Raw genomic sequence first — 22,699 nt, forward strand, 5'->3', positions numbered from 1 at the left:
AGTTGTGTGAACAATAATAAATAACACATAAAACGCAGATAACTACGAACAAACACAAATAAAATCTGACACAACGACAAAAGACACGTGTAAACGACAACGATATGTCAAAAGTGTAATATGAAAGCAAACATATGACTTGGCAAAAATCGCTTACACAATTTGAGATCACCCACTAAAAGAAAGATTAATTAATTAATCATTTGTTTCTTTGTAGCTGTTAATTTAGCCGATGTCTCTTGTGTTTTACTTAATATTAGTCATATAGTACATTGTGTAATACGGGCGGTAAACAAGGAATTACCAACGAGACTCTATTAGGCTTTTGAAGTCGAGGTTTGTAATTCCCGCACCGCCCGTGAAACATATAAAGTTTTTCATCACACTTGCACTTGCATGCAGGCTAACTTGACTAGAATGCCCCAAGTAAAACCCTAGTGCCTTTTTTCTTCTCATTGTCGTGCAATGAGAAGAAAAAAAGACCCGAGGGTTTTATTTGGAGCATTAAAGTCAAGTTAGCCTGCATGCAATCACACAATTTACGCGCAAAATATTTTCTTAACTCTATGCCAAACATGCAAAAGTTTATAAAAACAAACATCACGATTGTACCTTATGTTTCGTGTCAAAGAATATCACATTATAATGACCCAGATGATACGGAAGCCGTCTGTGCTTGTTTCTGACGGCCAGGCCTCATGACTTCCTTACAAACGTTACAAGATTACGTAAACAATGTATTATAGGACTGTTGTGAGTTATATAGCCCAGTGCAGGTAAATCATGATTCCTTAATAAGCGGAATAATATTGTCTATCAGTTCCTATAAGAGCCTTATCACACTAGCGTTTTGTGAGTAATTTGTAAGCGATATCGCATCTTAGCGTCACATCGCTTTCAGATCGCTCGCAAATCGCCAGTGTGATAGGGCTCTAAGATGAAAAGCAGCTAAATATTCAGTTCTTGATGTTTTGATTGACAGACCGTAAAATATTATGTTTGCTATTTTGCGTTTTATTTATATTTGTGCTCATTTCTATCGTTTTCTTAACTCCATTCCCATACACTCAATATCGTCCACTGCATGAACACTATAATTATTATATTAAACCACTTTAAAATAATAGAAGGAATTTACAACGTTACATAGAATTAATTAAACTAAATAGTTTTGAAACTAATGGCAATGAAACGGCGGTTTAATAAAGACTTTAAGGATAAATAGAAAGCGTTTCTCGGAATTTATTCTTATTTCTTAAATAACTCCTTAATAAACAAGTGATGTTACTTTTTTAAATTAGCGCGAAAATAAAAGAAAGATAAACAAAAAATTAGGTAAGGTAAAACGGAAATTAGAGTATTCTGTTTCTCATCTGCATCAAGCAACATCGAAACTTGTCGAATTATGATATAAACTATTGTCGCACTCTTCGTATTCACCAGACTTGGCCTCATTTAACTTTTTCTTATCTGGTTTTTACTGATTTGCATCACACGAGGAAGTGATAGTTGGCACAGAGGCCTATTTTCAGTCTGACAATAAAAATCTTATTAATGAATTGAAGAAGTTAAGATATTTTTTTCTTCTCAAAGTCACGGACTTATCAAACCGCCACCCGTATTTATATGCCATGTTTGCTCATGACGCTGGTATTCACGCGATTCATCATGTCAGAGAGCCTTCGGGCGTTATAATTTAATTTGAAAAATACATTGTAATAGGTATGCGTAGGGAGGGAAGGTGAAAAAAGACGCTTGGAGTCTCCAAATGTTCAACGGCGTTTATAGACGTAGTTCTATGATCGACATAATCGCACTCATCATCGATCAGCCCGACCCGGTGTAAGCGGCAGCCGGCGATCGATGATAAAGAATTACGATTCTATGAGTTTTCATCCAAATATCCCACCCGGTAGAAGTACCGCAGTGCCACTCATATGCCCTATGATACGATACAAAACATTTTTTTTGTGAAGGACATGTTGCAGTTGGCCGCTGATGGCCTTGACTGTGCTATCGGAAAAGGGGGCGAGCTGAAGGCTCATAACCCCTAAAATAAACTAAAAACCATGTAGCGGGGAGAACCTATGTGCGCCCTAGTGGGCACGGACTTCCGCCAGAAGTGTGTGCTATAGGAGAGACATAAAACAATTTCCATCCTTTAATAGCTTAAATGGTAATTTAGTGAACACTTTGAAAGCGCGTTCTATTTTGATCCCAACGCCATCTAGCGGCAAGGCGAGGTTGCTAAAATTTCTTGAATGTAATTTTACAATATTATTTTATTTGAAGAGAAACTAATATGATACCACAGATATAAGTATAATAAGTATCAGGTTTCTTAAAATTCCAGTTAGAGTTACATCATTTTCTTGTGGTTTGCGTGTGAACTTTGTATTCTAGGTTGAAATCCGTTGCGGTTGCGAAGACATGCACTATTGCGGTTGAAAAGGACTCCAGGTTTTAGCGTTTAGTGGTTTCAGTAATTTGCTTATATGCACTAGAATGTTATTGACCTGGAAAGCTAACTTTAAACCTATGTTACGTGAAGGACAAATTAAAGTAACTTAGCGATATCGTTTTTCGTAAATTCTTGATTACGTAAGTTTGTAAAGTAGGTAGTTTTGATGAATAGAGCTGTTGGAGTAGACACAAACGTGTTAGAAACTGGAAGATTGCACAAAAAGCCCATAAATACTTCTACTTAAGAGTCTATACTATCTCAGTTCGAATTAAAAATTTTCCCGTAGTAACACGGTTCATTTTGCTTAGGTCGAGCGGTAGGGACACTGGCTTTATTTCAGAATTAATTTTTTTACAAACGAAATTAAGGCCATTTCAAAACTGTATATCGTGTATAAAGTACTTATACATGTTCTATGTAGTTATTCATTGGTATGGTACCTATTGAATACAGCGGTGTTATTGTAAAATTTCGAGGTAAGTTAGTGTTTTATTTGCATCGTGAAAATATTTAGAAATCGTGTTTCCCCGCCATATAGTAGCCATTATATATCCTCAATTATACTTTTTTTTTCCAAAGTGGTTGATTCAACACTTTCACTGTTACGCGGAATGAACCAAAGCCATTTGCGGAATGTTAAAGTTAATGAAATTTTTTAGAATCAGATTGTTCCGATTCTAAAAAGTTTCAAGCCTTCCTACAATTATACATCCAAAGTCAAAGATTATTTATTTCATAGGTAAAATAAATTTACACTTGAAAACGTCACATTTAAGCTACTGCTCGTTCACCACGCTGACCTCCCTGAGAAGAACGAGCAAGAAACTCTAGGGATTGCTCTTTTCAAATAAACTTAAATGCTATGGAATACACTTTGAATCAAATTTGTGTGGATTCTGGATACATCTTTATTTAACACGTAGTCTTCAATTTTGTAATATGATTTTTCGATCAAAATATTTTAAACTTAGGAAATGATAAACTTAATATATGTTCCGGAATCTAATTGTAAAAACGTATACAGTTCCCCATAAAAGAGTTCAACTTCAACGTTCAAGATTCAACTTATAACTAAGGCAGCTAACAGATTGTCTGCATGTTGGCAGGGTAGAGTGAAGTCGTAATTGACTTATGCAGCCAAAACCACGACTGCGTGAAGTAACGACTTCACGAATTAATTGCATGCAATCGAGTCCTAGGTCCCATTCCAATAAAAAAGAAGCATCGAAATTGGTCCTCAAGTGTTGGAGTAATCGCGTAATACACACAAAAAAATAAAGTAACAGTTACTGTGCGAACAACAACAACTCAAATAATGCGCGTCACCGAATCAGGTAATCTAATACCGGTTTTCAAAACATATAAAAAATTGAATAAATTCATCACAAATATTTTCCGGATATTAGTGGATTTTATTGCTCTTTTATGACATCCATACCATTAGAAACATGAGACTTGAAAAAATTATGTTTAACCCATTAACGCCCAAATCGCTCATTTGTGAGCGTTAAAAAATCTTAAAATGTTTTATATTATTAATACAAAGATCGAACACTCAGAAAAAATTCCTTCGTTCTGGAACGGTATGCTAGAAGACGTCGGTTCGAATCCGGCCGGATCGAAGGAATTTTTTCTGAGTGTTTGATCTTTTTATTAATAATTATAACAAACTATTGGAGTAATTTGACATAAAAATAATTGAATGTTAATTCAACTAAATGTTTTTATGAGCCTTTAGGAAATAGTTTTAGTATTAGTCGTAGTTAGCTACTTGTGAGAAAATTATGAAGATTAAAAAGGTTTTATTTTATTTTATATCAAAAAAACGCCGTCCTCAAATGGAAACACCGAGTTCAAGCAGTGTCAAAAAATTTGTAACAATGTTTGTCGGTGCACAATGACTTGATACAGTTTTTATATTGCCAACGCGCTTATTTGTGGCTCAACAGCTATTTGCACGTCGTAGCTGTTAATGCCAACTTCAGAGCGCAGTGACCATTACCATTGTACTGAGCTGCTGGATGTAAACTTTGAGTTCTTGTGTCTCAAATAGTGATCTACCTACGTATCATTGGTCAGGAGGTGTGAACGCCGTGCATTAGCTACTGCCAGGTCCAGCTTGCAGAGGAACAAAACACACCACATCGTTTTGCCTCAAATGGCAGTGCGATACAAAAAGATTGATCAGCGTGATCTATCCTGCCATTTTTGACTTTAAAAAATCAGGCGAGATACCCACGTCAACTTTCTGTTTATTGACAGCGCTTCATCTCCATATTTTCTCCAAGGAAAGGACATTATCTCTATTTCTGGTTATGTATTCATCGAATACATAACCAGAAATCATAAAAGTAACCATGCTTGAGCACATGTTACATTCGGTTGATTTTCGCTTTCGCTAATGCCACATCCCTTAATGCTGCTGCGACGCATTTTTATTAATACCTAATTACTCTCACTGTCAATATTTTGGTCCCTTTTTTTCAATATTATTACTATCCATGCAAATAATTCAATAAAACACTTGTAAAAACATTTGTTTTGATATTTGATGTACTTCCCTTTGACAACCGTATCATGCACCTCATGTACTGCGAAATGAACACAGTTGGCATTTAAGATGACGTTACGTATTTTCGATTCCCGTGTTTGGCACAGACCAATGGAATGCTATCTCTTTTGGCTTACGACGGCACGCAGTAGTTAAACAAGGAAAATACATGTTTATGTTTTCAATGTCTAAATATATCATATAACGTCTGATTTATACATGTCGACATAACATGTCCTTTGGTTTTATAGTCTAGGGGTTATATACTCGATGTCGTAATTAAAGCCCATCATTCAAATACTATTGTCAAGCCATAGAACGAACAGAATTTGGTTGTTTGAATAAAATCTATATTCAAAATCGGCACCGTTTTTCTTCTTCATAATGTATTACAAATCTGGTACTAGTAGGTATTTCTTAGGTTTTACTTTGCAGACAGTTTCAGTTGTTGGATAACCAGTTTGCCGTAGACCTTGTTACATAAGTGCAGTACAGTACTGTTTGCTGTATTTGTCGAATAGGCAAATACTTGTCAATCTGCACATGGTGATTATTCGCCAAATATATGCTATCCGCTAACTAGCACGCGGCTATGTGAGAAAATATTTTTTTTATATCATAAAAAATCATAACCCAGTTTTCGAAAATTGAAATGAAATTGAAATGAAATTAGGGTAAATTCCGGAAGCCGAACACGTTAACTAATTTTAACTGTTTTTAAATGGAGAATTTTGTGCTCTATCTTTTGCTATTTAGAACGGATATTGGACCATTTGTAACTTAGCGTTTTAGTTTGTGAACGGCAGATATGTCAAATAAAAATGTGAAGTGCCACCATTATGTTGACGGGCACAGTGGTGGTGCCCCTCAGATCTTTGCGGTTTAGAGCTCTAAGTGGCACTGCAACTGTTAAGGACAGGCGTGAGCCCACGACTTGTTCGTCCCATCACTTCAACAACAAACTCAATACACCAAAACCCTCAATCAAGCTGTTCAGACTACAGGATGAACAAAATAAATAGTTAAATATACTTCTATTTTTTCAGTTTCTTTACATTTCAATTGATTAAAACGCGCAAAAGGTAATTTTAACAACACCCATGTAGGATTTCTAATTTTGAAAGCGGAAATGTGTAATGCAAACGAATCGAAACTATGTCCGTTGTTACGTTAATTAGTGTTGCGTATTTATGCGCCGATACAGGGTGCGCGAAACTTTTGATAGCGAGAACATTATTTGATAATAGTAATTTATTATTTCTTATTATGAAAATGAAAAATAAAGGACAGATCGAGTATATTGTGTTTAATTTACTATTTGCTGAATACCATGTAATCATCTTCATCATGAAGCCCTTTATATGTCCCGCTACTGAACACGGATCTCCACTCAGGCAAGGGTATAGTAGTTAGGTAAGGTATAAATAGACCCACCATTTTATCAAAACGTGATGAAAAACTTTGATGAAAGAATCGACATCTGTATTGTGGCCGTGATGGACATTTATCAGATATCATTTTTTATTCATAATTATAGTATTTATGTGGTCTGTGATAATTATCAAACCTTACCTTTTTCATACAATAAAAAATTAAATCATTGTCATGTAAATTTATTGTTTTATTTTGATTCACAAAACAAAGTTCTTGTTGAAAATCCATTTAGTTGTTTAGTGAAATCTTTGCAACTATAAGACACAAATAATTAACTGTGTTTGACTGTTGCATGTGGTGGCAACTTTTCATTGAGTTAACACTTTAGCATTACTCCTTTAAAGTGTATAATTATAATTGTATATATTAAGTGTATGATTTGTTGGTTGTCCCAAATAAATAGAAAAAAACTATGGAACACTTCATTCGTAAGGCAAGATTCCCATGTGATGCACGAGTAATGTTCTCAAGAAATGGATTAGAATATAATTACGTATATTTGTTCCCAATTTTATCAATTACAATCATTATAAAAAAATCCTATAAAGAGCCAAACGGATAGAATCCATCCATCTAAATAAGCAGAAATTTTATAATAATCATTGAGACTTTAGACTTACATGTTAGGTTTATAATTCATAATTTATCACTGAAAAGTTACATTCAAATCACAAACGACGTATTCACTCAACGGAGACAACTTCCCGTTTTTCTTTCCCAAAGTTACTCGGGATGTTTTTGTAGGTTTAAATAGGTACATTTTAATCATAGAACTAGCTAACTAGTTATCATGAGTTTACAGTAACAGTTGTCATTAGCGACAATGTAAAATAGTTCACTTTTGTTTGCCCGATTTTTATTATCCTTTATTGAGATGTTGGGATGTCATTACTAAAGCACTAAATCATAGGTCTAAAAGACGTAAGTTATTAGTAATTGGAATATAGTTTTTAATTCTATTGTAACTCCAATAGTCATTTGTTTATATTATGAAAACCCACCAACCACAGGCGGTCAACCTAATGAAATTTGCAATAATTACTATGAAAATTTACTGCAAATTTGGTGCCGACCAACCGTTCTTATGTCACCAAACTATGTACTATGAGTTTACACAAACAGTTCTTGCTACTGATCGCATAAAAGACTTAACAAATTTGTATAGCAAAGTGTACAGCGCTCCTCGATAGTCGTAAAATTAAGTAATATTTTGTACACAAATAAATATATTACGCAGTTACTAGCTGCAACTGTCGTTGTAAACTTGTTATAAAAATGTATATTACGTAATAGACTTTGTTGACACTTTCTTTGAAGCTAAAGGCAACACGCAAGATTACATCCTATTTAAATATTCTTTAAATATATACAACAAAAATATACTTATTCAAATACGAATTGTTTGTTCGAGGTGAAGACAAACCGTGATGCGATAGATATTTGAAGTACATTGCGTTACTTACGAAAAGTTGAATAATTATGTAACCAACTTAGTTAGATGTAATTGATACCAAAATATGATCGCTCTGTAGTGATGAAGAGCTATGTGGCATGAAACATCAATGATGCGCATTGGCAGGCTTACATTACGAGATTTCTTTTATTGGAAAAAAAATTACTACATCTTGGTATATATTCTTTGTATTTGTACTAGTAGTATATATATATAGAGCTCTTTATGGAAGAGTTCTCCAGGGTAGTACAAGCAGTAATGTCAGCATTACTGTGTTCCGGTTTTGAAGGGTAAGGGTGCTGTTGAAATTACAGGTGCATGGGACTTATCAACTTATATCTCAGTTTGACAGACGCAGTGGTAGTGTCCCTCAGAGCTTTGCAATCTAAAGCTCTGAGTGGCACTGTAACTGTTAAGGACAGACATGCAGCTTACTATCAGGCGCACAACTTGCTCATCCCGTCACTTCATCTTATAAAAAAAATATCCATAAATCGCTCATTCCACGTCAAATCGAACAAACCTTTTCATCATTCAGATTTTACATTGCACACGTAACCTTTATTGAAAAATTATCAAAATTAAACAAAATGTATTGATTTTTGTGACAAAGCAAAAGCAGTCGAAAACTTCAAAATTCTAACAATTTGAGATTGATTATATGAAAGTACAATAACTAAAAAAAACACATTTTTTGTTTGCAAATTATGAACGCGAAGTTAACCTCGTGAAACCTGCTTAAGCAGGAAATTAAAACAAGTTACTAAAGAATTGGCGGTCGATTAGGCAGATATTTTTTTATATTTGATGGGATGTACAACTTGTGGACTTTGTGATATGTTTTTTTTGTATTGACGTTCGAATATATATTTTTGTTGTTCAATTTACTTAATACTAAAATAAAAAAAGTCAAATAACCGACTTTTGAAAAACACCGCATTAATAATTAAGGATACGATATTTAAATTACTTATGACTTTACTACCAAGTTATAAAATACATACCTGTTTCGCCCAAAGTGCGGTAATTGAAAAGTATAAATGTATGAAGAAGTGAGTGAGTGAATGAACGAAATATACTTTATTGCACATTAAAAAATTACAACGACAACACATAACTAATACATAAATCTGTAACAAACGCATAGGGTTAAACCGGGCTAAATGCCGCAATATGATGGGTGCCTCGTTTTCAAAAAACCTAACTTCCCCAAATCGCAACAAAGAATAATTAGTTTACATAAGGAGTATAGATATCACTCATCAAAGTTCCTGCAGGGCTTCGTGTGGAATAGACGCGTTTAGTTTGTGCATGCGTTTATCTCCGCGACGAACACGACAAACGCTTCAAAATTTCAGACGCAAGTATTTACTGTCGCATAACTTTGTAAGTTATAATAAATTCCGTTTTATTTTTATTGTAATAATACACTGGTTCATTAACTGCACACCTAGGTGTCAATAATCGCTTTTTTGTACGTAGCTTAGTTAAATTATAAAAGAGCATCTATCCATATCGAACGAGGATAGTCGCCTCTATTTTATAGGTTAGGGGCAAAGGACAAGGCAAGAAAGTTAGGAAAAGAAAATAAAAGAAAAATGCATTATTTTAGTGAAAAAGACGTATTTCTTAGTGAGAAAGAAGTATACGATAATAGTTTAAAAGTACCAAAAAGACAAATTATTCACAGTTGAAACAGCGAACATTTTTGTATAGAATGTTTTGATAACTACAAAAATACGAAGTGAAGTAGGTAGTAACTTTAAATTCGTATATATTTATTATTAAAGACGTAATATGTGTATACAATATAATAAAGATTACAAATAAAACATTTTATTATGAATTTTACTAATTTTATTCTAAAGGGAATCTATCCTTCTTAGTATTATCATCTATCCATATTGGTAGGCTCAAAAAAATAGATTTGCAAAAAGTCAATTTCTTCAAAATCAGTAAATGTTAGATCAATAAAATCAAGTCAAACTAGTTACATCGTAGGAATTATTCATGATACTAACTAATAATTTTTAAATTAGGAAGCCCTTTCAAAAAAGGCATCTAACCCGGTTTTACTAGAGAAATTCGTAGAACTCATTCGGGAGAATTGCCCTAGACTCGCGTTACAGAGGCAGGGAGGTCTACTTCCACTCTCCGTCTGATATCCGTCCGGAACAATTACTGTCAAACAAGTAACACTCGAGCAAATCAAAGAACAATGTCAAGTCTGAAACTTCGTTCGCATCATGCGTCTTTTAATTTCATCCGAGTATTTGATAGTAATTGCTTCGGATGGAGAAAGGGAGCTGTCCCATAGGTTTGAGTCCTATCAGATAGAAGGATACTTTGTATTCGATCTTTGTATTAATAGTTAACACAGAGTAACAAACATAGTATAGTAATGTGTCAATGAATAAGCTACGGATCGAAATTGAAGAGTTAGAACGGGGGTGCAACCAAAGAATATCTTCCAATGGAAGTGTTCCAATCCACCACACACAGAAAACAAAAATATTCTTTTTATGATACCAAGGTAACGGGGCGAACAAATTGTGCATCTGGTGTTAAGTAACACGCCTATCCATAACACTTACAGTGCCACTCAGTGCCTTAAATCGCAAAGATCACTTCCGGTCACTGCCACTGCACCCGTCACCCTGAGACATAAGTTGACAAGTCCCATGGTCACGAGTCAACCATGACCCTGGGACAAAACAAATATACGCGATTTAAATTCGGAAAAATAGTTTCATTTCCGAAGTCCCGTGGGGCCATAATTTCTCCAACACCCTTACCCTTCTAAATCGGAATGCAGTAATGCTGACATTACTGCTTGGCGGCAGAAATAGGTAAGGTAGCAGTACTTCCCTGCTGCTGAAATATATACATATGTATACATATAGATAATAAATAGTACATAATAATAAAATTCACATACTTGTATACTTTTGTAATTAACAGGAAAATCATATGCAATAAAGAAATAAAGGAAGGGATTGTAGAGAGAAAAACCCGAATCTTTGGACGAAACGAAAATGGCTGAGTGAAGAAAAGCTTTCATGGATTTATCGCCGATGTCGCTACGGCAAAAAATCGTTAAAAAACAAGAACAAAGATCTGCAATAGGTGCTTAGAAAACTTCGAATGGTCTGCCGGTTAAAATGTAGCGGGATCAAAGAAATTTTATTCGTGTTTGACATTCATTCATTATAAATTTAACAAAGTAGTGGAATTGCACAAAAAATATTAAATATATCATAGTAATAAAAAGTTGTGATATTCAATGAACTTCATATTACGAAACTGAGGAGTTAAGGAAATATTCTTTAACACTTCGTTTGAAGTGTCTCATTACAATGGACCAGAATGTAAGTAGTCACTCAAACAACGAAGAGGAGTTACCTCACATACTCATATATTTACTTTTAAGCGGCGATTGCGAAGCGCCAAAACCATTTAAAGGTATAAACACTTCTCGTAACCCAATGCCCTACTTAGTACTTTAACTGTATTGTAATTTGTTAACCTTATTTAAATTTGAAGGAACGAAGGAGAAGAAGGAAAAGGAAGGAAGGAAGGAGGAGAAAAGAAAGGAATTAGTTCACCTCTAAGGGTGGCAAGCCAGGGGTTGAATCCGGTTTCGCGCATTATCTGGTAACCGATTTAAATAAAACTTGGCCAATAGATGTAATTCAACGAAATTTTGAGGTTGGTATTTTTAGTACTCTGTACTATGTCTCCCAATGTAGACTTGAAAAGACTTCACTAAAGTTATAACATAATAATAATACTGTCAGATTGTGAGATATGTCCCTACGTACTTGATGTGCCAGACAGCCACAAAATTATCTGTACCAGGTAGGCAAGCACGGCAGGGCGCGACTTGCGCGAGAGCGACAAAGCGCGAGATATTGCAATTCTCTATGCGAGAGTAGTAGAGTATATCGCGCTATCGCAGTCGTTAAAACTTATCATGTGTCCTTTCTACAAAACATCAATGATATGTAACTTAATAAATCTGACATCCAGTTATAATTGTACACAACATTAATATTAGGAAAAACAAAGGAAAGACGTTAAACAAAATAAGGACGTTATTTTTTTGCCCATACTAGTCTACAGTGTTGTTTTGAAGCACTACAGAAATAGATGTCATACTGGGAACATAATATATGCTATTATAGGATTGACACATTCTGCATAATGGTCCATTTTCTGAAACATTGTTTTTTTGTGAGAGGTTAACAACTGTGGAATACGCATTGACCGTGTAGGTACCCTCAAATATAGGTGTTCGATCAGTTGAGTTTAGATCCCGAGTTGATCCTACCGGTAATTGAACCCGGAACTTCCTCATCCAGCGCTCAAAGTGCACACCATTGGGCCCATGAGATCGTCAAATAATAATGATGTTCGTAAAACCTTTTCGTTAATAAACTTTATATCAAGTTCTTAGGTTTTCGAGATTGTTACACATTGGAAATGTAACTATTTTTTCGGATCTTAACGAATATACAAAACGAATATTCGCGATATTTATTTTTCAAACAAACCAACGTTTCGTTAAAAAAAAAAAACAAATATACGCGATATGCGTTTAATCAAACAAACGAACGTCTGGGACCCAAAAATAAACAAACGTAAATGCGCGATTTAAATCCGAAAAAACAGTTTCACTTCCAATAAATAACAAACTATAGTCAAATGTACCACAAACCGAACAGATTCAGTTTTCTAAATAACATTTATTCGTTTACAATTCCAAAATTATACTTAACTAAGTATTATAACATAACAGCAGTAGCTTGGAAACGGAAATGACTACCTCTGCAACAGAAAGTTGACCTTGAGAAAGTAACTTTCTGTTTCACCAAAACAAGATGGACTCAAATTGTTTTAGCATTCTCAGTGAAAGTATAACTAAAAATTAGGCATATTATAAGCGACGTGATTTATTTTTCTACTCCTGTACTTTAATGACAACTGTAATTTCATAAACCATATCACAAAGGCGCTCTTTTTAGGTTAGAATCAAAATTCTATTGTCACTATAGTCAAAAAATAAATACGCAGGACAGTTTTAAAAAAAAACCGTCGTATTTTTGCTAATTAAAAAGTCTCCTTAAACGCGTCACTGCGTTCCTGAATAAAATAACGTCACTATATTTGTGAAATTATTAAAATTCAAATTATTTTAATACGTAATATATCAAAATGTTACATAACAGGTACAAAGGCGCAACTATTTGGCAAAAAAAGAGCTATAGACAACATAATATATCAAACATGACGCTACTCAAACGCTCTACTGCCTCCTGATTGGTTAAAACATAAACAGTACTTACTTGAACAATCACGGACATTTCTATTCTATCTCTATGGTTTTTTTATCTTGTAGCGTTTGTTGGCTTTCATTTGTTGACGTGGGTAACTTAATGTAGCGTCAATTGGATCTTTGTAAAATTAAAAATAAGGTGTTTAATTAATAACTATTCTAACTATAGTGAAAAAAATAGGGTGGTTTGCATCAATATTAGACATAACTGGTAGAAGACTCTACCACCTGAGTCAACCGCGACCATGGGACCTGTAAAGAGCCCGAAACGTCGGTTTGTTTGAAAAAAGAAATATACGCGATTTAAATCCGGAAAAATAGTTTCATTTTCTATGTGTAACAATCGCGAAAACCTAAGAACTCGATACTTTGTGATAGTTGCTGTAGAATGGCATATTGTTAATTATCGTTAAAAAAAAACAAAATTTGCACAAGTAAATTTCCTTACGTTCAATTTACTTGTGTAAACTGTTTTTTTTTAAGCTAGCCCTGTACGTGTACCAAACAGAAAATATTTTGCGACTATGTCCCAGTATAGCAGGCAGAGATGATGTGATGACGTCAATTACGAACTTGAAATTTATTTATCTGTAACTACTGTCATGGACATCTAGGCAACTTAATATCAAAAGAGAATGTAGTCTCATATGTTCGCTCCCGTATCTGTCGCTATGATACATCGTTCGTCTCTTTATCACTCGCTTCATGGCGAGTATCGAGGTTCGATAACGCCTGTTGTGAGATTCTGAGAATACCAACAACTGTTCGCGATTGACATCTGTCATAGGTTTAAAAAAATTAAGACTCAAAAACTGTCCTAGTAAACTTTCTTTTTGATGAACAAGTCGTGCTTCTGGTGGTAAGACAGTTGCAATGACACTCAGAGTATAATCGCAAAGATCTGAGGGGCATTTCCATTGCACCTGTCACCCTGGGATATAACTTGACAACTCCGTCAGTGCCTGTAATTTCATCAGCACCCTTAACCTTGTAAACGGAACGCAATAATGCTCACAATACTGCTTGGCTACAGAAATAGGTAAGGTGGCAGTACTGCCCTGGACGAACTCTTTCACAGGAACTCTACTGCTACTAATTACCAGCGCTATGCGTATTACTTCATTGAAGTTTCGGTAATTATATTTTACTACCTGTTCTCACTTCTATATACTTAAAAATCAAATGTATTAGGTACGTCCTTATCGGTATTTATGAGGTTAGAGGTGCATATAAGATAAAATGGGAGATAAAAAATCAAATTAAGGCAGTGTACCACATCTGCTCTGCAATTTTTGTTTAACATAGTTTCGCCTCAGAGTTATGTAATTCTACAACCGTGAAGTTACTATATTTCCATTGCCGCAGATCATTGAACGCAGACTTCATTATCAAGGCTATTTAAATTAAACCTTTCTTATAATTTACAACCATTATAACGTACCCATGGTATAATATAGCCACCTTGTGATCATACGTCAAAAATGCTTTTATTACATGATAGTAATAAAAATAAAATAAACTGTATAAAACGAATTATGTATTTGTGAAATGATATCCCGCGACACAGGGTTTCCCTAGTGCGGGGCTATGTTTAATGTGTACGTTATTATTATAAAAAAAAAATATATATATAAATCTCATATTTAAGAGGGCACTGAGCTTCTGGCGCTATTAGGTATTCTATGCGCTCCATGTACATGTGGCATATGTTTTTAAAGCCTTAGCCCTAGCGAGACAACATCCACGTATGACCACGTTCAGTCACGGAGGCAGTTTAAAATAAAATAAATGCATTGGATGATGAATACTGAACTGATTAAAGTTTGATTTTTCACGTCTTTCTTTTATACTTTTACTTATTTATTTATTTATTTAAATTCACCAACGCTTAATACATTCGGTTACAACAATATTTTACACACATTCGATAGGGTGTTACAGTTAAAATGCTTAACCAATTACAGGTGAACATGCCATGATGAGAGTATGAAAATTAAGACAATTATTATTAATTTACTGTTTTTTTCCCTGTACTTATATTACGTATATGTTTACTGTACTAACAAATTAAGTTATAAAATAACAAATTAAATTATAAAAGAAATATAATATACATTACAAATAATATTCACTTATATGCCAAAAACTGCAATATTGACTTCCTGAAGCGAGGCAATGAGACTGCGAAGATATCCATCTCAACTACTACTTTGATCCCGCATGGATTTTTTAGGCCAACCCAGTACTTCACAGATTTAAAGACTGAGAAAGTTTGTTTGAGCGTCAGGCCACATTTTTGTCTCATGAAGAAGAAATGCTCTCGAGACTTAAATAGAATATAATAGCAATAACAATAATAAAAGATTACTATCTTTTATAACATTTCGTTCAACTCTAACATTGACACTGCCAATGTCAAGATATTTTCCTGGCAAGAAACTAAGTCAAGGCGGTAACGACTACCTCGTAAACCTTCTTCAGATACGTCACTTGAAACAATCTAAATAAAATCGCCTCTATTACCAAAGCGATGAAGTTTAAAGTTCTTCAGTTTTTAGTTAATTATTTTAAAGAATTCGTTAAGTCCCATGGATAGAGAAGGTTTGGTAGTAAAATTCGAGTCTACAAGAAAAATATTTAAGAGATTTGCGTGACAGCTCGTCATTGAAAAATCTAATGGATAGGTCTTAGGTTGCAATTATTATTCTCACGTGCAAAAAAGATATTTGCAATAACACTGTGTGTTTTTGTTGTTGCCATTTTAAAATAATTTCTGATGTGTTGTTAATAAAAACCAAGACACTCCTTTATTTTCTTATTTAAGACGTATTTGACCAAGTCATACATTTAAACTATATTGTACCACTTTATTCCCTAAAGAGTGTCTCAAAATGAAAATTTATTTATAAGGTCCATATTTCATAAAGATAAAAGTGCATTTGAAATCTCCTATCACTCTATTTCAACATCTGAATTACATCTTCTAAGGCATGGATCTTGTTATAGTAGCTTGCTATCTTGGTACCGGAAATACTTTTATGACGTTGCTTCCATAACGTCATAAGAAATTAAAGCAATAAAACTTAAGCATTACGTGCAATAACCGCAGTCATTTAATAACTACGTTGCAATAAAATTATTGCAACGTAGTTATTAGAGAATAACTTTTGCGTGCGGCTTCTTCCATGCGTTATCCATCTCCGTCACCTCAGGTGATATGAATCACTTCAGCAAAATGCCTCTAATATAATCACCTACCATGGAAACGTTCAGAAAATTCAATGAATAAGGCAAACATCAACAAAATTTCATTATAATTTGTCAATTTGTCATAGCCATACATTTTAAGTAGCAGTAGAGCTCCTTGTGAAAGAATCCATCCAGAGAAGTACTGCCGCCATACCTATTTCTACCGCCTAACGGTAATGTGGTCATTACTGTCTTCCGGTTATGAAGGGTAAGGTGCTGATGAAATTACAGGCACAGGTGTCGCTTACCACCAGGGGCACGACTTGTTCGTCCCGTCACTTGATATTATAAAAAAAAAACGAAAACCTGAGAACTCGATACGATGAATTAATAATTTTTTTGTAGTTGTTTTGTCACGAACTGGATATGCTAAAATGATGACACCTGTTTATCACAAATGTATAACAAAATTAATCAAGTTATTCATTACCTTATTTTGAAACTAGACAATTTCGCACAGTTATCAACTTAACTACTGACCATGTATTTAAGTTCCAGCTTAGATTATAGGCAGGTAGATTTATCATACAGAACGGGCTTGCACAATATTCTACTAGATTAATGTTTTAGATCGATAACTATGTCAGTAAGTTGTTAATTTCCTGACTTTAACAGGAACATATATTTTGGAAATATGTCTTTTTGTACGTAATCACAGTAACTTCTTTACTAAAATATCTAATGTACACTCCGTTAACGTCAGAAACAAATACCGTCTTGTCCTCCCTAAAATAAACAGCACGATCTTTGACCGGAGCACCTATGTAACAGCGTTTAGAATTTATAACAGACTTCCAATGGAAATGAAATCTTTAAATGGTGATAAATTTAAAACTTGTTTAAAAAAATGGTTAATTGACAAAGTTTTTTACAATCTTAACGAATTTTATATATGGCATCAAAAATTTGACAATTGTATAACTACCTTAATTATAATTTTAATTTTTGACATTTAAGTTGTAATAAATTTTAATTGAATTATAATTTTAAGACATTATACGCCTGATTTGGGTAAGAATTGTAGATCTAATCACTTGTAAGTAACACCTGTATTTTACGAATCCATACAATAAATGTTTCTGATTTATGAATACATTAAGTTAAAGTTGATTCTTAATAAGGCTCATGATATTTTATTATCTTTGATTTATATTACTAAGAAAAATAGAAAAATGAGACTTTATGGATAATTTCAAGTTAGACAAGTTGTAATTCCTGTATTGCTAAGTGGTGCCTGCAAAGATCATTGCCACAAATTTACATATTAAAAACATTACATTCTATTTTTTTTTGTATCTGAGAGAAAGTGTAAAACGTGGGCTGCGCTGGTCATCGAGTATGGGGCTGGTAGACAATCGCCTAGTAAAAAATATCTGTTCATTTGAACTTTAAAAATAACCAAGAGAGTGACCGGCGATCTCTACGCCACTTATGGTAAAAAGCTTTTCCTCGTAAATAACAATCACATTGAACATCAAATCTATTTAATGGTTGTATGACCTGTTAGTTAGCCTTTTTGTACTCAACGATACCTTAAATCACGACCTTATCTGGACAATGGGAAAAGTTCCATTGGCCAGACCAGTTTGACCATTAATCTGACCAACGGGAAGCACTAAAATATTCGTATCATCGATGCCCTATGCCTATGATTCATGTTTTCCAGTTGATATCAAAATGACATAGGATTTTGACATTTTGTCTTATTAAGTACTTTTGAATAACACGAATCTAGTAAAGAGCTTTACCGGTGCTGAAAACCTACACATATACCTGCTCAGCCTGGCTTTTTTAGACTTTCCCTGTGTAATTACTCCCTCTGTTCATTTGGGTTTATATTACTTTTGTATTAATTAGTAATTTCCTGAAAAATCAAGAATTCTCTTCTCTTCCCTGAAGAATCACTGCACGGCGCACAAGTGCTATTGCCTTTTCCTGTTTAAGAATGGAAATAACAGTACCAAAACAAATAGCACGACTTTTTAGGGAGAGACATGGTTATATTCTGTAATGCTACAATATAATTATTTGCAATGAAATTCGTGGTATTAAAAAGTTATCATCATTTGGCATAGAACTGACAAAGTTTACGATAAGGTTATTCATTATTCGATCAATCATAACTGAGTTTCTTTTTATGACTCTGAAATGTGAAAGTCAAAACTGCGGATGTATCTTAACGAAGGCAGTTAAACTTCGTACCAAATAAATTTAGCTAAATTTTACTATTTAGTATCTGTACTACAAAAAATGTGCCTTTATCAGAATGAAATTAAGCAATTCCACCAGAATGGCGGGTTCAACCCGCTCAAATTATCATTTTTTATTTATCATAAAAACTTATTATTCCAAAAAATATAAAAACAAGCTCTTTCACAATAATTTGGAGATACAAAATCACCCGCAGTTTTTTATCGTTCGACAAATACAAAACACGGCAAATTGTCCCACTCTGTTGTAAGCAAATTATTGTTTACACATGGGTACGTTATGTTCATCAGAACGATGTAGAGGTTCTTCTGACAAGCTCAAGCCGATTCTGCGTTCACACGTATGAGCGATGCCACACTGGAGCTGCCGGTTTGTTGCATCGTCGCAACGCTATGATTTCAACGCACAGAGTGTAACAAGAGAAATGCTGTGTCACAACGTAACGCCCCTCCCTACTTCAACTCTTGGTCCCTTGTCGATCGATGTGCACGTGTTCGTCGCCACGCGCCATTTCAACGCGCCGTGTGGCATGTCGTTCTGATTTATATGTAATTTAATGCAGCGTCACCGCTCAAGCGTCTCAACGCTGACGCAACGCATCGTGTGGCATCGCGCTTAGGTGACGCATCTGGTTGACCAACATTACAGAAAAACCATACGACACCAGCACAAAGCACCAACCATACGTTCGCTAGAATTTATAAGAAAAAGTGGACAACAAATTATCATATTTTTAACGTAACCAAAACTGTACACTTTTACGTAACTATAAGTAGTTTGTATAGTAGCTAACCATAACTAAATTTTAATTTGAACTTTCACTTTTGTAATATGGTTTTTTGTTGGACCGGTTTGTCAGAAAGTCGAGACTTGTGATCGATTAATGACATTATGTTTTTAATTTTCTGTTTGTATTGGACAGATTTATGGCAGATTTCTATCAGAGTATTTGCATTTCATAGTTACAACGGCGTACGATCTAAACATTAGTTTTAAGCCAATTAAATCTTCACTTCGAGCTAGATATGGTATTTATGATGTTTTTACTACTATGATATTTATATATTTTTTAATGAAAATATTACACTAGTTTCTTTTATTAGTGTTGGTACAAAGATCGCACAAACATAATGAAAAATATCTGCGGTCCATTTGGACTCAAACCAGTGTGTGTTGTCTAAATATAACTACTTACCGCTCTTCCCAACTGAGCTACAAATTAAGTAAAGAGATCTTACGAATTTATCTATGCGCTGGCTATAAATCTTTATAGTATATTATTATAATAATAATGGGCCTGACTACCACATCAATTGCCTTGTCTCAATCTAGGGAATTCCCTGTACTGATGAGTACCAGTTAGGCCGTTATGCCACCGAGGTCGTTTGTATTGGGTTTTTTGCCGTAACGCCACACGTGAGAAACTTATGAAAGTTTCTGTGTTACATATTTCATCTTGTATGTATATTAGGTACAATAATTAATAACATATTAAGTTAAATGAAACTATTTTTCCGGATTTAAATCGCGTATATTTGTTTTTTCAAACAAAACGACGTTTACAGGTCCCATGGTCACGGTTGGCTGTGGTGGTGACTATAGTTACAATAGTTATTAATTAAATACCTTATTTTTAATTTTACAAAGAAAACATTCCAATGTACGCTACATTAAGTTTTACAAATTATTTTATTGAATGAATTTTTATTAAGTTCAATTTATTATGAATTAATAATAGAAATTAGAATAAACTAAAACATATTAATTAGTACTGCAGTCTTATGTCTGTTTGGGATTTTTCATTAGAGGAAATATTGGATCCCAAACTGGTGGTACGGCGAAACCATCTTCCCTGTCGAAATTAGGATGTTCGCAGCATCTTGGGTAGATAACGTACTTCTTTTGCAAGGACCTGGGGCTTGTCAAACTTATTGAATGTGTAGGTTTATCCATGATATGCTCGCAGACTGCAGACGGAAAAATAGTTTCATTTCCTATGTGTAACAATCGTGAAAACCTAAGAACTCGATATATTAAGTTAAAATTAAAAAACCCCGCTATAAAACAAACCCCGTAATATAACAATTCGTCAAGACGAATTTAATGACCCCAAACGCTATGATTATACTGCTAGTAGTTGAGAATTTTAGTAGCAGTAGAGCTCCTTGTGAAAGAGTTCGTTCTGGGAAGTACTGCCACCTTACCTATTTCTACCCCCAAGCAGTAATGTGAGCAATACTGTGTTCCAGTTTGGAAGAGTGAGGGTGCTGGTGTAATTACTCAACTTATGTCTCAGGGTGACGGGCGCAGTGGCAGTGCCCCTAAGATCTTTGCGATTTAAAGCTCTGAATGGCACTGCAACTGTTATGGATAGGCGTGTCGCTTGTCACCAGGCGCACGACTTGTTCGTCCCTTCCCTTAGTATTATAAAAGAAGATATTGGGTAGTCTGCAGCCTGTCCTGGTTGTATCATCAAATTCAGGTTATCATAATTTTTTCAAAGTTATCGGAGAACTGATAATCTTTACACAGCTGTGTAACATTTGTTCTTTATTTGATAAATCAAACATGGCTAAGATCCGTTCCGATTAAATTAGCCTCCAAATAAAAAATATGGGTAGACACCAGTCCATTCGTGTTCGTCCCACGACATGTTCGTTCCGTCCCCGATATTATATGAAAAAAATTCTTTAAGAGCTACGATGCATAAGACAGATATTCAGACATTCATACAGCTACAAAGATAAAGGCTTCACGTCAGTTCGCGTCGGAGGATAAACATGAAATGTTTGTATGTTTGTCCGGTATAAATTTAATTATTATTAATCCGTTTGCGATACAACTATTGTGAGTTGTTCTGCCAACGCCATCAAAACTTTCTGTAGTATTAGAACCATATCGAGTTCGTAAGTTTTCGTGATTGTTACACATAGGAAATGAAACTATTTTTCAGGATTCAAATCGCGTATATTTGTCTTTTCAAACAACTGTGTCATTTTAACCGTGACCATGGGACCTGTAAAGGGTTCGAAACGTTTTGGTTTGTTTGAAAAAACAAATATACGTGATTTAAATCCGGAAAAATAGTTTTATTTCCTTATATTAGAACCATGATAAAATATCAGGTAGGCCAGTTATTTCAAACGTGTCGTCAACGTCGTTCTTTTGCCGATGCACTTCTCTACTACGTGATATTATTTTGTTTCAACGAATATGTCTATAACAACACTTTTTCTTTCAATGTCATTTATATAACTTTGTGACAACAAATTTTGTGTAATAGATTCACGAATCTAGTTTCTCTTTAAAGAATTTACGACTCGGTGGCCAAACTATTTTGCGCTGTGGACGCTAGCTGAGAAAATTAACTCTTCAAATTTTTTTATGATACTAAGTAGCGGGGCGAACAAGTCGTGCGGTTGGTGTTAAGCAATACGCCTGTCCATAACAGTTGCAGCTTTAAACACAAAGATCTGAGGGGCATTGCCACTGCGCCCGTCATTATCACGACAGACGTAAGTTGACAAGTCCCATGTGCCTGTAATTTCACCAGCACCCTTATCCTTCAAAATCAAAAACGCAGTAATTTTCACATTACTGCTTGGTGGCAAAAATAGGTAAAGTGGCAGTATTTGCCTGGACGAACTTTTTGAGAATTGGCTGTAATGCTCATCCAAAATTCGTGGTTCTATATTGGTGTTCTGGGTAATGCCGTAATTCTGTTGCCCTGGTACTCAAAGCACAGAAAAATCCGTACTTTGAGACCGGGTAATTAGTATGATTGTCTGGCACATTAATATTTAGAAAAGATGTATAATGGAAATCTCCGTTACTGTTATAGAAGTCCATAATCTCTCAGTTTAAAGTAGCACAGCAGTTGTTCTCCCAAAAGCAGGCCACAAACTGATGTCTTTTAGTTTAGTAGACAACCATAGACAATCGTTATTCATGGCCAAAAATTACTTAAACTAAAAAAAGGCAGCATGGGTAGGTATAGGGTCA

This window comes from Hyposmocoma kahamanoa, unplaced genomic scaffold, assembly GCF_003589595.1.
Source record: "Hyposmocoma kahamanoa isolate Upper Pololo Valley unplaced genomic scaffold, ASM358959v1 92, whole genome shotgun sequence".
Lineage (NCBI taxonomy): Eukaryota > Metazoa > Arthropoda > Insecta > Lepidoptera > Cosmopterigidae > Hyposmocoma > Hyposmocoma kahamanoa.